Here is a 12,030-nt window from a genome sequence, read left to right as displayed (position 1 = left end):
CCGCTTAGCCAGTTTCTTCCGGGAAAGGCAAGTAGAGGCCCTGCTCAGAGCGTGCTGGGACTTGCAGTTTATCTCCTGTCATTTCCTGTTATTTCTTGCTACATCTCCCTGCTCTGGAGTGTGGGATGGACTACAGCTCCCAGAGGGCCAAGCGGCAGCGGCGCGTCCTGTGCTCTAGCGGTGCCTGGGCGGCTAGTTCAAGTTGCCATAGCTGCAAGTCCCGGGTGAGCGGAGTCGGTTGCGAGGCAGCGTTGGGTCAGTTGCACCTTCGGGGTCGCTGGTAGCCGCGGGAGCCGGGTGGGGCCTCGGTGATGATCCGGCGTTAAGAACTTGGAGTCACCTTGGGTCTAAGGTACCTGCCCTTCTCTGTTCTCTTGTCCTTTCTCTCATTTCCCCCTGCAGAGACATTTGCGTCCCACTTCCCCTTGTCCTAGGGTGGAGACACAAGATCTGCACGGGTACGCGGGTGGACCGGGAGTGTGGGTGCAGTGTTTGGTGACGTGGGGGTCATGGTGTGTTTGCATCCCTCAGCAGCTCGTTCACGGTCAGGTCCTGGCCACCTCACTCAACGCGCCTTGTCCTGGCTTTGGAGCAGCTTGCCCAGGGCTCCCTCCCAGGCGCTTCAAGCTGTCTGACATTGGTTTTGACTGCCCCAGGGGTATAGTTGGTGCATATCTCTGTCCTTTCGTCACTCGATTTTCCTCTGCTAAGTAAGGAGATGCCCGGGGTCATAGTGGTTAGCCGCCCCCTTTTGGAATTAATTAATAGAAATTCCAAACTTTGAATCCCAGCTGCGTCCTTGTCAGGATTATGCAAAGCATTTGGCTCAGTGCCTAGCACCTAGCAAATTCTCATTACTTTTTCCTAAAACTGCCTGCGTCTAACAGAAATAGCATACGAACTGTACAAGTGGCTTTTAGTTTTATAGTACCTGTATTAAAATAAAAGTAAAAGGAAACTTCTGAGACTAATCTTAATTTATTTGGCCCAGTGCATAAAATGTACTGAAGTATATTTTACTTCATGTAAATATACATGTAGTAAATATGAAACTTTTGTGTTGTTTATTTATTTATAGACAGGGTTCCACTGTGTGGCACTGGTTGAGAGCAAAGGCTTCTGGCACTACCAGGGCTTTATGTTTTTTGATAATGGTACAGGATGTTCAGAATCTGGCATGTATTGATATTTCATATTCATAGTGTGTATCAATTTGAGCTGGCCAGGTTTCTATTGTCATAGCCATATAACTGCTGCACTGGACAGGCAAGAGAGAAGATGAACTTTGATAGCTGTAGCTTGGTATAGGGCAGCGGTTCTCAGTGTCAGCATAGGGAATCACATGACCCTTTCACAGGGGTCATCTTAGACCATTGCAAAGCACAGGAATTGAAATTATAATTCATGACTGGAGCAAAACTACAGGTATGAAGTAGCAACACAGATAATTTTATGGTTGGAGGACCAACCCATGACATGAGGAACTGTATTGAAGGGTCGTGGCATTAGAAAGTCTGAGAACCACTGACGTAGAGAAATTTCATCGTGCCTAGGGCTTGTCATGTGATGAAGGCTGCTTTGTTAGATAAGTGTGTAGTAAGCCTTTGATTAACTGGCCTCTTGAACGTCTCCCAGTCTCACATCTCTTTTCTTTTCCCAGAATACCCTTCTTGGAATGGCTTATGGAAGTATACAGATAACGGCTTTGTTAGATGATTTTTCTAAGGATCCTTACAGTTTTAGAAGTAGTCATAAAGTGTTGAGAATCCTTTCTACCCTTTGCACTTTCCTACAACCAAATACATAATGCATTTGTTTAATCACTGTGAGAACTGATCCACCATATATAATATTGTCTTTAAAGAGGTGGAGGCTAGCCTAGACTTACAAATGAGCCTGCATGTTAATCTTACTACTAAAGTTAGTCTCCCACCTGATAGATATACTCAGAGTGAGTACTTTTTCTAGACTTGGGGTACAACTCACCCTCTAGCATGACCTAGCAAGTCTAGTGATGGTGAGTTATGGATAGAAGATACCAGGTACTAGAGATTTGCAGGTTGGGCATCCGGTACCACATGGGCTTCTGGATGACATAGGAGTGTATTTTTACTCCTCCGGATATTCTCTAATCTGTGTGTAGGAAAGTGTCTTAGCCAGGGTTTCTATTCCTGGACAAAACATCATGACCAAGAAGCAAGTTGGGGAGGAAACGGTTTATTCAGCTTACACTTCCATACTGCTGTTCATCACCAAGGAAGTCAGGACTGGAACTCAAGAAGGTCAGAAAGCAGGAGCTGATACAGAGGCCATGGAGGGATGTTCCTTATTGGCTTGCTTCCCCTGGCTTGCTCAGCCTGCTCTCTTATAGAACCCAAGACTACCAGCCCAGAGATGGCACCACCCACAAGGGGACCTCCCCACTTGATCACTAATTGAGAAAATGCTGTGCAGCTGGATCTCATGGAGGCATTTTCCCAACTGAAGCTCCTTTCTCTGTGATAACTCCAGCTGTGTCAAGTTGACACAAAACTAGCCAGTACAGAAAGATAAAATCATTTTCATTAACAATTCAAGTTATAGTTCTGTCTGCTGCCTGTCTCGTTGGTTTGTAGGTGTTTTGGAGGGAGTGTAGAGGCAACCCAAAAGATCATCTACTCGACTAGACCTCTTGCCCTGAACCTCATGAAGAAATGATAGGAGGCAGGCACCCTGAGCTCAAAGGACGGCAGCACAGAGTTCTGGGAGTGCACTTTGTAAGTATGCTTTCTTTCCCGAGTGTAGCATCTGAGGAAATGGTTTACATTTACTGTATATTCAAAGTGGGAAGGGCCATGCCAAAAGTAGGAATTGGGGTGGGGGCAAGAAGCCCCCTTTTGCTATTCATATAAAATTAAAACAGGGTAGCTGTGCATGGTACAGCAAAAAGAAATCAGATGAACAAATGAGTGGACACACGCCTTCACCTTTACCAAAACCAGCAGTGTAGCTGCTTTTATTAAACAGGTGTTTGGAAACCTGCTCTCTCCCAGAGAGGGCTGAGGTCCCTTTCCCAGGCAATACGTTCAACTCCTTTTCACACTTATAAGTATTTGTCAGAGATATGTTCAAGGTGCAAATAGGCTCCTTGCTTGGAACTTCCTGAGCCAAAAGAGTGATTTTTGTTTCCAGATTTTCCAACTGCAGATTCCCAGTCCTGCCTCTTGGCTATTTATAATTGTTCTCTAGTGGATTTGACTTACACTCAACATTTCCGGATTGATCTTTTTTTTTTTTTTTTTAAAGATTTATTTATTTATTATATGTAAGTACACTGTAGCTGTCTTCAGACACTCCAGAAGAGGGCGCCAGGTCTCGTTGTGGATGGTTGTGAGCCACCTTGTGGTTGCTGGGATTTGAACTCTGGACCTTTGGAGGAGCAGTTGGGTGCTCTTACCCACTGAGCCATCTCACCAGCCCCCGGATTGATCTTTTTGAATGTTTAAAGGATCTGACTTTTTTCTTTTCTTTTTTTAAACACAATGAATGGTCTATTGAGGTAAATAGTTGCAATTTGTGATTTCCATAAATTGATAATGTTCAACACAAACTGTCACTGGTTATCAAAGATTTAGTGTTACAGCTTAATTTTTGTAATAGATTCAAAATTCTGGACTTTGAAAAGAATGCCTTCTGTTGTATTTTGCTGGTGAAAGGTGCCGATGCAGGCGTTCTGGGGCCCTGCACTCAGTTCCTACCAAGACTTCTCATATGGAAAATGCTTAGAATTCAGGAAATTTTGAGTTAGAAAAATGTAAGTCTAGTTGGTTAATGCACTCTAGGGATTCTCACCTACACAAATTGACACATTTGGAACTCGTATAAAGATGCTTCAGGATAGATTCACTATTAGACCTTTCATCATGTCAGGGGGCTCATTAGACTGGCTTGAATATAGTCATACGCTTTAAAGTCTGTTTTCCTATGTAACTATGCATTGTTAAATGGTCATACAAATACTGGAGGCAAGGTTTGGAATACAGCCCAGGCTGATCTGGAACTCAGAATCCCTGCTTCAGCCTCCCCAGTGCTAGGATTTAAGGTGTGCTCCACTTACCTGGGCCACTGCCTTATCTGTTTGAACTGTTACCATTGTGGCTTAGTGATTAGATATATTTAATGTATCCCTCAATCAGGGGAGTTGTTTCTTATAATTCTTAAATGAAATTTGTATACATGTATCTTATACCTAAGTTGTACACACAAACACCCACACACCCTCCCCACCCTCCCCACACATGCACATACTTTTGTTTTCTTGAGACAGTGATCATAGAAGCAGAGTTTCTGAGTCAAAGTGTGTGTATTTACTTGTTTTGCCAAGTTATTCTCTAGAAAAGTTACCCTCATGTTTATAGATAGTATACTTTTATTTACTTGACTCTTGTGGGCAGGTGCAGGGGTGTGTGCTACAGCTATGTAGAAGGCAGAGGACAACTTTTGGCAGTTGGTTCTCTTCTTCCATCGTGGGCTCCCAGGACTGAAGTCAAGACAAGTGCTTTTATCTGCTGAGCCACCCTGCTAGCTTTTGTAACTACTACTTGTACACCATAGAGTGTCCTTGTTAACCTTGAGGGTGAGAGCTTTGCTCATCTGTCCCAAACAGAAGAACAAGGACACCATTTTATTGTTTTAATTTTCAGTTCTTCAGAGAGATGAAGTATATTTATGCATTTTGTAGGGACACTTATATTCTGTGAACTGCCTGTCTATATTCCTGTTGTGCCTTTTACTACTAGAGTGTTATTATTTTTGTGTGCTTTTTAAAGAGCTGATTATTCCCCCTGGCTCCTCTATAATGCAGATATTCTGAGTTTTTCCTTTGCTTCCGGTGTCTTGTTCTGCTATTTAGAAATGACCTTAAGAGACTTAGCAAGCCTACTTTCCAGTCAAAGTAGTTTCCAGTCCAGTTCTCAGCTACTCCTCTTCCTATGATTAATATAATAGCCCTTAACATAAATCTGCATACTGCTAAATGACTGGAGGGTTGGAGAAGCCAACATTCGTGGTTACGTGATGGACAGTTCCAATCTCTGTGTGCACAGGGTTTGTCGTGAAACAGGTGCTCCTGAGTGAATGAATGAGTGCTGTGAATGAGCAAGTTCACACATGAACGGGTGTGTGAATTAAAAGCCGAGCTGGAGCTAGACTCTTTGCAATGAAGAGCGCCGTTGAGGAAGAAGTGGGCTCTGATTGTTATTTTAAAAGATGGATAGTCAGTTTTATAGATTGAGGTAAAAGGAAAAGCTTCATGGTGGGCAGGTGAAGGTTTTCAAATGTCAAAAATGGATTTGTTCATAAGCAGTAATTGGTATGTTGAAACTCACCGGATGAAGAGCTCTGGTGAAGAAGAGATGATATAATTTGGAGTTTAGATAGTACAGGCAATTGTCCTAAGTGCATTTACCCTATATAACCAAGTAGCTGCAAGTGACCATTGCAAGTTCAAATGACTTCACAAATAATTGAGTAAACTCTGGTTTGGCCCAGTCACTAGGCAGTTTTAGTATATGCTACATAAATTTGAAATGCTGCCTTGTTTATTAATACTAATAGAAATTGGTATTAATAGTATTCATAGTAATAGTACATGGCTCAATCAATATTGATTTAAGACTTCAAATAATTAATTTAGACCCTTTGTTAATGAAATTTCTCCATTTAATAATTGCTTAACTAGTTCTTGCTATTTGTACAGCTCTGTACCTTGAACTTTGTTTCTAGATTAATTGAGACAGGATAATTAAAAAAAAAAATCGAGTTGCAAATTAATTTGCTAGTGGTCCAGCACACGCCAGATACTGTGCTGACTGCTGGGCTCCAACCATGTCGGTTTGTATGGTTCACAATCCTAGTTGTCACAGAGTCCTACCAGCATAGTCCTGTGTTCTGCTACACATCCTTGAACCATTAATGTGTTACATCATGGTAGGGAAGAATGGATGAGTGGGTCAGGGAAGGTCATGTTGTGAGAGAGCGAGTGGGAAAGCCACTGATAAAGCCACGCTGGCTTTATAAGAATCTATGTTTCAGATGTGTTGTCCAAGACCTAACCTATTCATAAGAGCTGGAGATTTGCCCCTCTTTGAGGGCGCTCTTAGTGTTCTTCCTCTAATTCACGGCATTGGTTCTCAACCTTTGGGTCACGACCCCCTGGGGGGATCACATATCCGATTCATAACAGTAGTAAAATTACAGTTATACAGTAGCAATGAAATAATATTACGGTTAGGGTCACCACAACACGAGGAACTGTATTAAAGGGTTGCAGCACTAGGAAGGTTGAGAACCACTGATGTAGCGGTTCCACTGCCTCTAGATTGTCAATCTTAGAGAGCAAGTTTCCAGCAAGTAACTGTTTGTGGGGATAAGGCACGTATAACTATAGCAAATCATGAATCAGTCTTTGTTGAGACTTCTAGGGTTCACAGATGGATAGGAAATGGCCAGACAGAACTTCATAGGCTGGGTCGCCGCAGTATCTACCATGGGAATACAGCAGAGTGCACTGGGGCCAGACATGGGCTTGGGCGGAGAAGGGAAGATTTCTCACAGGCCTTTCTTCCGATTTGAATCTTGACTGGAAAGTAGGAGACAAGGATGGATGCTTAGGAATGTGTCCCTTGAGAAAGGTTCGGAGAGTGAAAAGAATTTTACGAGGTAGTAAGACGGGATAGACCCCATGGTGAGTGGAGTGTGACATAGTTGGAAAAGAGTTCCGTGGTACAAACAGTCACGACTTTATGGGAATGTTCAACACCTGTCTTGCTTGAGATGAGCAGCACTGAGATTTCAGAGCTGTGAGAAGGAAAGACTGCCTTTGCCTGGAGATGGAAGACTTCATGAGGCCGTATTTTGCACTGCTTGAAGCGATAAGCAGATTGAAATAAGGAGGAGTGGACAGGAGTTGGCTTCATGGCATAGTGAAGGCTGTGAGAAGGGTGGCTAGCTGGGGTCTTGAATTCCTGATTCACAGACCTCAACCCAGTCATGGGAAGTATGAGATTTAGACTCCAGTTTTGTTATTGGACTTTTTAAAAGCAACGTAAATGTGGTTAGTACTTTACTCAAACCACCATATTTTTTAGCAGCACAAGAAAGGGTGCAATTGTATCATCTTTACAGGATTGCCATAGAATTCCTGAGACAGTGCTAACGAAAATCCTCTCAGAGTTCTAAAGCTGGGTGTAAAGTAAAGGAAAATGGCACTGGGAGATGTTTCCTTTCTTAAAGTTGTCTCCCTCACTAGGAAATCAAGCGCTTATTTCCTTTTGAAATTAGAAAGAGGAAAGGTATGCTTTTTGATGCAGAAAACTAGCTTGTTCTTTTGTTTTTATATTTATTTATTTTTTACAAAACCCTGAAATTATTATACTTTTGTGATTGTTTCCCATCTCAAGACATGATAAACTGTCACGTACTACACTATCTGCTTAAGTGCATGCTTGTATTCTGACTTGAATGTATTCTTCTCCCATCACTGGAAAGGATGTCACATAGATCTACAATCTGAGTCTATCCTGTTTTCTCAAGGGAAGTTGGATTGAGAGGAAAGTTCAACAAATAACTCTTTTCAGAACCAAAGCAAGTCAGTTGTTATGTTAGTAAAACACTGTTTCATGACAGTTAGCCTTGTCTGTATAGCAAACAAAACCTTGGAGACACACAACAGTAACCGTTCAGTCCTCCCCTTAGGTTAGCCAAGCTATCTACTTAGCATGGCTAGACGTGTTCTGTTGCCTTGAGGGCAGCTGGCTGATCTGCTGCTCTAGGCTGGAAGACCCAGGACACTTCTGTGTCCTTTGTCAGGAAAGTAAGATGGAAAAGACAGGAGAGGTGAGAGCCAGGCTCAGGGGCAATCCCATCTCTCTAGGCTGCTACAGTTAAAGTCCTGCAAGGCAGGTAGCTGAGCTCATAATGAACTATTTAGGGCAGGAGGAAAATATATAGAGGTGAAGATTCGGGTGAAATTTAGTGTATTAACACCCCACTTTAGTGTCTTCATATTAGTGCAAAGCTTTTCTGTGTAGCTTGCTTAAAGTCAAGTAGCAAATATTTTCCCCCAGTTTTAAAGTCTGCAGGCATGGATAATTTAGATGTTTGCCAGAGTGTCAGTTTTACTGTTCTGTCTACCACAGAGATGGAGACTACTTCTACCACGCCTTTCTTCTGCTCTCTGTGGGACACTATCTCCCAGGTGTTCCTGCTGATTAATTCTTTACAATGGGGCTTGTGAGCTTTGTCTTATTTTAATCCTTAGTAGGATTGCAGATTCACATAAGTGGAGTCAGTTTAATGCCACACTGTGTGAGGCAGCTATATGGGAGACTAGAGTGAAGAGTCAGGTGCAAGGCTGCCTGAGGTGCACTGTGTACACTCCTGCTCCTGTGGAAAATCAGTCGTCACATGGACAGAGTCTTTGATTTCTTTTTTTCCCCAGAAAGCTGGAAATTGGACTTTTCAGGTGAAGTTTCTTGTTTTCAGATTCATGTTTTAAAATAACCCAGTTAATCTCAAATAGACAGTAAGTGCCCTTAACTATTGACTCATTTCTTCAGCCTTAATATTTGTATTCTTAAAAAAAAAAAATCCATCTGTAGGATATGAAGCCACAGCATGTAAGTCAGATAATAGCAGAGCTGCCCTGGTGCAAGGATGGGAGCTCTGTGGGTTTGGACCCCCTCGACTTTCTCTGAGACAGTTTTTGACAGCACCCCATTTCCTCTACCAGCTCGGTCAGGTTCCTGCTTACTCGAGATGTTACTCGAGTGCCGAATTCTGTCTGACCCCTGGGTTTTTGTCTTGCTGCTTACCTATCTTACATAATATTCTTGCCAGCCTTTCTCACTACTTACCTTCATCTCTTGTCAGTGCTGGGGATGGAGCTAGGTCTTTGAACCCACCAGGCAAGTGCTCTTACCACCAAGCCACATCCCCAGCCCTCAGTGTTTGAGACAGGCTTGCTAAGTTGCTCAGACAGGTCTCGAACTTTTGAGCCTCCTGTCTTTGCCTCCTGAATGCTGTGATGACGAGTGTAGGCTGCCATCCTTGGGTTATCGATGCCCTGCAAAGAATGATTCAGTAGAGGATGAATGGCCGACAGCTTCTGGAGTTCCTTTCTGTCCTACATGTGTGGGACTGGCTAATGGACTGAGTGCTGACTTTGAGTTTGTGTAAATTTACTGGAGGAGTCTGAGGTGAGAAGTTACAGAAGGGCACTGACGTAAGGAAAAAGGGAACAACTCACTGACAGCTGTTTGTACATGACAACCTTCGCCAACTTGGTGACTTTTTCACCTGAAGGGTGAACTGCACCGCCAAGCTCTGCGGCTGTTGAGACGGGGAGAAATACATTCTGAAAATTGAATTTGGTTGATGATTAAGTTTAGAACACATTTCCCTTCTCAATATCAATGTCATTACCTTGAACATCTTTTTAAGGACAGTTGCCTTGGGTAGGGACAGCTGAGGCACATGGAGGCTATAGAAGCAATCACCCACTTACCATGCACTAGTCAGTCTTTGTGAAATATCACCCTTGATGCTGGGTGCTTATCTTTTATGGAACAGCTTGCAAATCCTAATTGTTTTAAACAGACTCTGAGGAGAAGAGATTTGAGAATCAATAAATCATGGCTCTCATACATACAAATGTGCCTCATTACAATGAAGACAATCTGATGGCTCCTTAGGTCAAATAACAAAAGGGGTGGACTTGAGTTTCTAAAGGCTCACTCCAGTCCTCTTATTACAGGGCTTGAAAGCAGTTTTCTCTCTCTAGTCTCAGTGTCCAGGGCTGCATATGGCCATTTGTTTAGATGGGATGAATGGATGAGGGTTCATTGCTTGCTCTGGTGGTTGTATATCTTCTTTATAAGGTTCATTAAGGCAAAAGCAACAATATTTATATATTTAAGTATCAATGCATTAGGAGAAGCTAAGTAAACTATTCCTAGAACTGTGCCATCTACTATTCAAACACAGCTTTTGGTATGATTTTATAGACCTTTACCCAAGGTCACCGGTCTTAGTCCTCTCTTGAGCCTTGGACGTGTTCTGGTCTGAAAAGCAAATGTATTTTCTTTCAGTGAGTTTTGCTGCACGGGGAGGTGTTGGTAACTTGTGTTCTTTCTGCAGCTGAAGGACATGCTTTCTCACCCTCATTTCCTTAGGTTGTTCAGATTTGATGGTTTATGCTTTTCTGCTGCTGTGTGTCTCAGTGACATTTATGATGATGGGAATGGGTTTTTCATTCAGTTGAATTGCGCTTCCTTTGTATTTTTACAACAATGATGAAAACTTTTCCTGGACCAACATAGATGGTTTTCTACTTGTCTTAATATTTGTTTGTTTCTTCCATTTTCATTTTTATTTTCAATTTTTTACTTATTCTCCTCTCATACAATACTTACCACACTTTCCCCTCCCTCCACTCCTCCTATTTCCCTTCCCACCTCCCCTCTCCCCAGATCTATTCTTCCGCTTCACTTCAGAAAAGAATAGGCCTCCCAGGGATATCAAGCAAACATGGGAACATGGCATAACAAGTAAGATGAGGCACAGATCCTGATATCGCGGCTGGTAAGGCAACGGAGCAGGAGGAAAAGGGTCCCAAGAGCCGGCAAAGAGTCAGAGATAGCCCCACTCGTGCTGTTGGGAGTTCTACAAGAACACCAAGCTACACAACTAAGATAGATGCAGTGGACCTAGGGCAGACCCACGCAGGCTCCATGGTTGCTGCTTCAGTCTCTGTGAGTCCCTTTGAGCCCTGCTTAGTTGATCCTGTGGGCTGTGTTCTCATAGTGTCCTCCACCTCTCTGGCTTCTACAATCCTTCCTCCCTCTATTCCCTTGGGTTTCCCAAGCTTTGGCTATGGGCTGTGGGTCTTTGTATCTGTTCCCATCAGTTGCTGGATGATTGACTGATGACAATTTGGCTAGGCACCAATCTATGAGTAGCAGAATATCATTAGGAATTATTTCATTAACTTGTATTTATTTTTTATTTTTTTGCCAGTTGTGTTTGGGTCTCTAGGCTTTTGGCAGTGTTGGGGATTCTCTCGTGGAGTGAGTCTCAAGTTAGACCAGTCATTGGTTGGTGACTCCCACAAATTCTGTGCCACCATTACCCCAGCACATCTTGTGGAACATCTTATTGGATATCTTGTAGGACAAATTGTGGGTGGGAAGCCTTGCCTGACAGAATATGGTGGGTTCAGGCTCTCTCTTTCTCTCTCATTACTAGGAGTCCTCACTAGGATCACTCTTATAGATTCCAGGGAGTTCCCACTGCATGGGTTTCCACATCATTCCCCAAGCATCCCTCAATTCCAGTTGTCTCTTCTTACACTCTCTTCAGCTCCATCCTTCTTCTACCCTCCACTTGATCCCTCCTGTTCCCATCCCCATTAGCCTCCTCTCTACCCACAAGATGCATTCTATATTCCCTTCCTTGAAGGATCCATGTGTCCCCGCTTGAGCCTTCCTTGTTACTTAGCCTCTCTTTGTCTGTGGATTGTAGTATGATTACCTTTATAGCTAATATCTACTTATAAGTGAGTACACAACATGTTTGTTTTTCTGTGTCTGGGTTACCTCACTCAGGATTTTTTTTTTTCTCGTTCCATTCTTTTACCTGTCAAAATCATGTTGTTGTTGTTGTTTTAAACAGCTGAGTAATACTCTACTCCACTGTATAATGTACCACATTTTGGTTATCCATTCTTCAGTTGAGGGATACCCAGCTTTTAATGCTGCTTTAAAAAGCCTCAGATTTCAGTGCTGACTACTTGTCGCTCAAGGAACCATTCTTGATTTGTTCTCCAAAGCAGCATTTCATCACAAGCACTACACAATGCCTGCGCATATTCATGCTTTCTGATGGTCCTTTGACGTGTGTTCATTTTGGCATTTGGGTTGTCTCTTTTAGTAAGCCAGCCTTGAAAAGAACTGTCCTTCAGCATACCTACAAAGAGAATATGCAGCAGGAGAA

General features: G+C 42.9%; 1 protein-coding gene across 6 annotated transcripts in view; it reads left to right on the top strand.

The window, feature by feature from the left end:
- Positions 1–158: 158 nt before the first annotated feature.
- The window catches only part of Cep128 (centrosomal protein 128), a 353,781-nt gene continuing 341,909 nt past the window's right edge, over positions 159–12,030 (top strand). For all 6 annotated transcript variants that reach the window (XM_085830599.1, XM_085830597.1, XM_085830600.1 and 3 more), the window contains exons 1-2: positions 159–352; positions 2,616–2,756. The gene's annotated coding sequence lies outside the window, so the exon portion shown is untranslated. The remainder of the gene's footprint in view (positions 353–2,615; positions 2,757–12,030) is intronic.

The sequence above is a fragment of the Mus caroli genome, unplaced genomic scaffold (genome assembly GCF_978045245.1).
Source record: "Mus caroli unplaced genomic scaffold, Mus_caroli_1 scaffold_14, whole genome shotgun sequence".
NCBI lineage: Eukaryota > Metazoa > Chordata > Mammalia > Rodentia > Muridae > Mus > Mus caroli.
The sequence above is the reverse complement of the archived record's forward strand: the minus strand, read 5'-3'. Positions and strand labels throughout refer to the sequence as shown.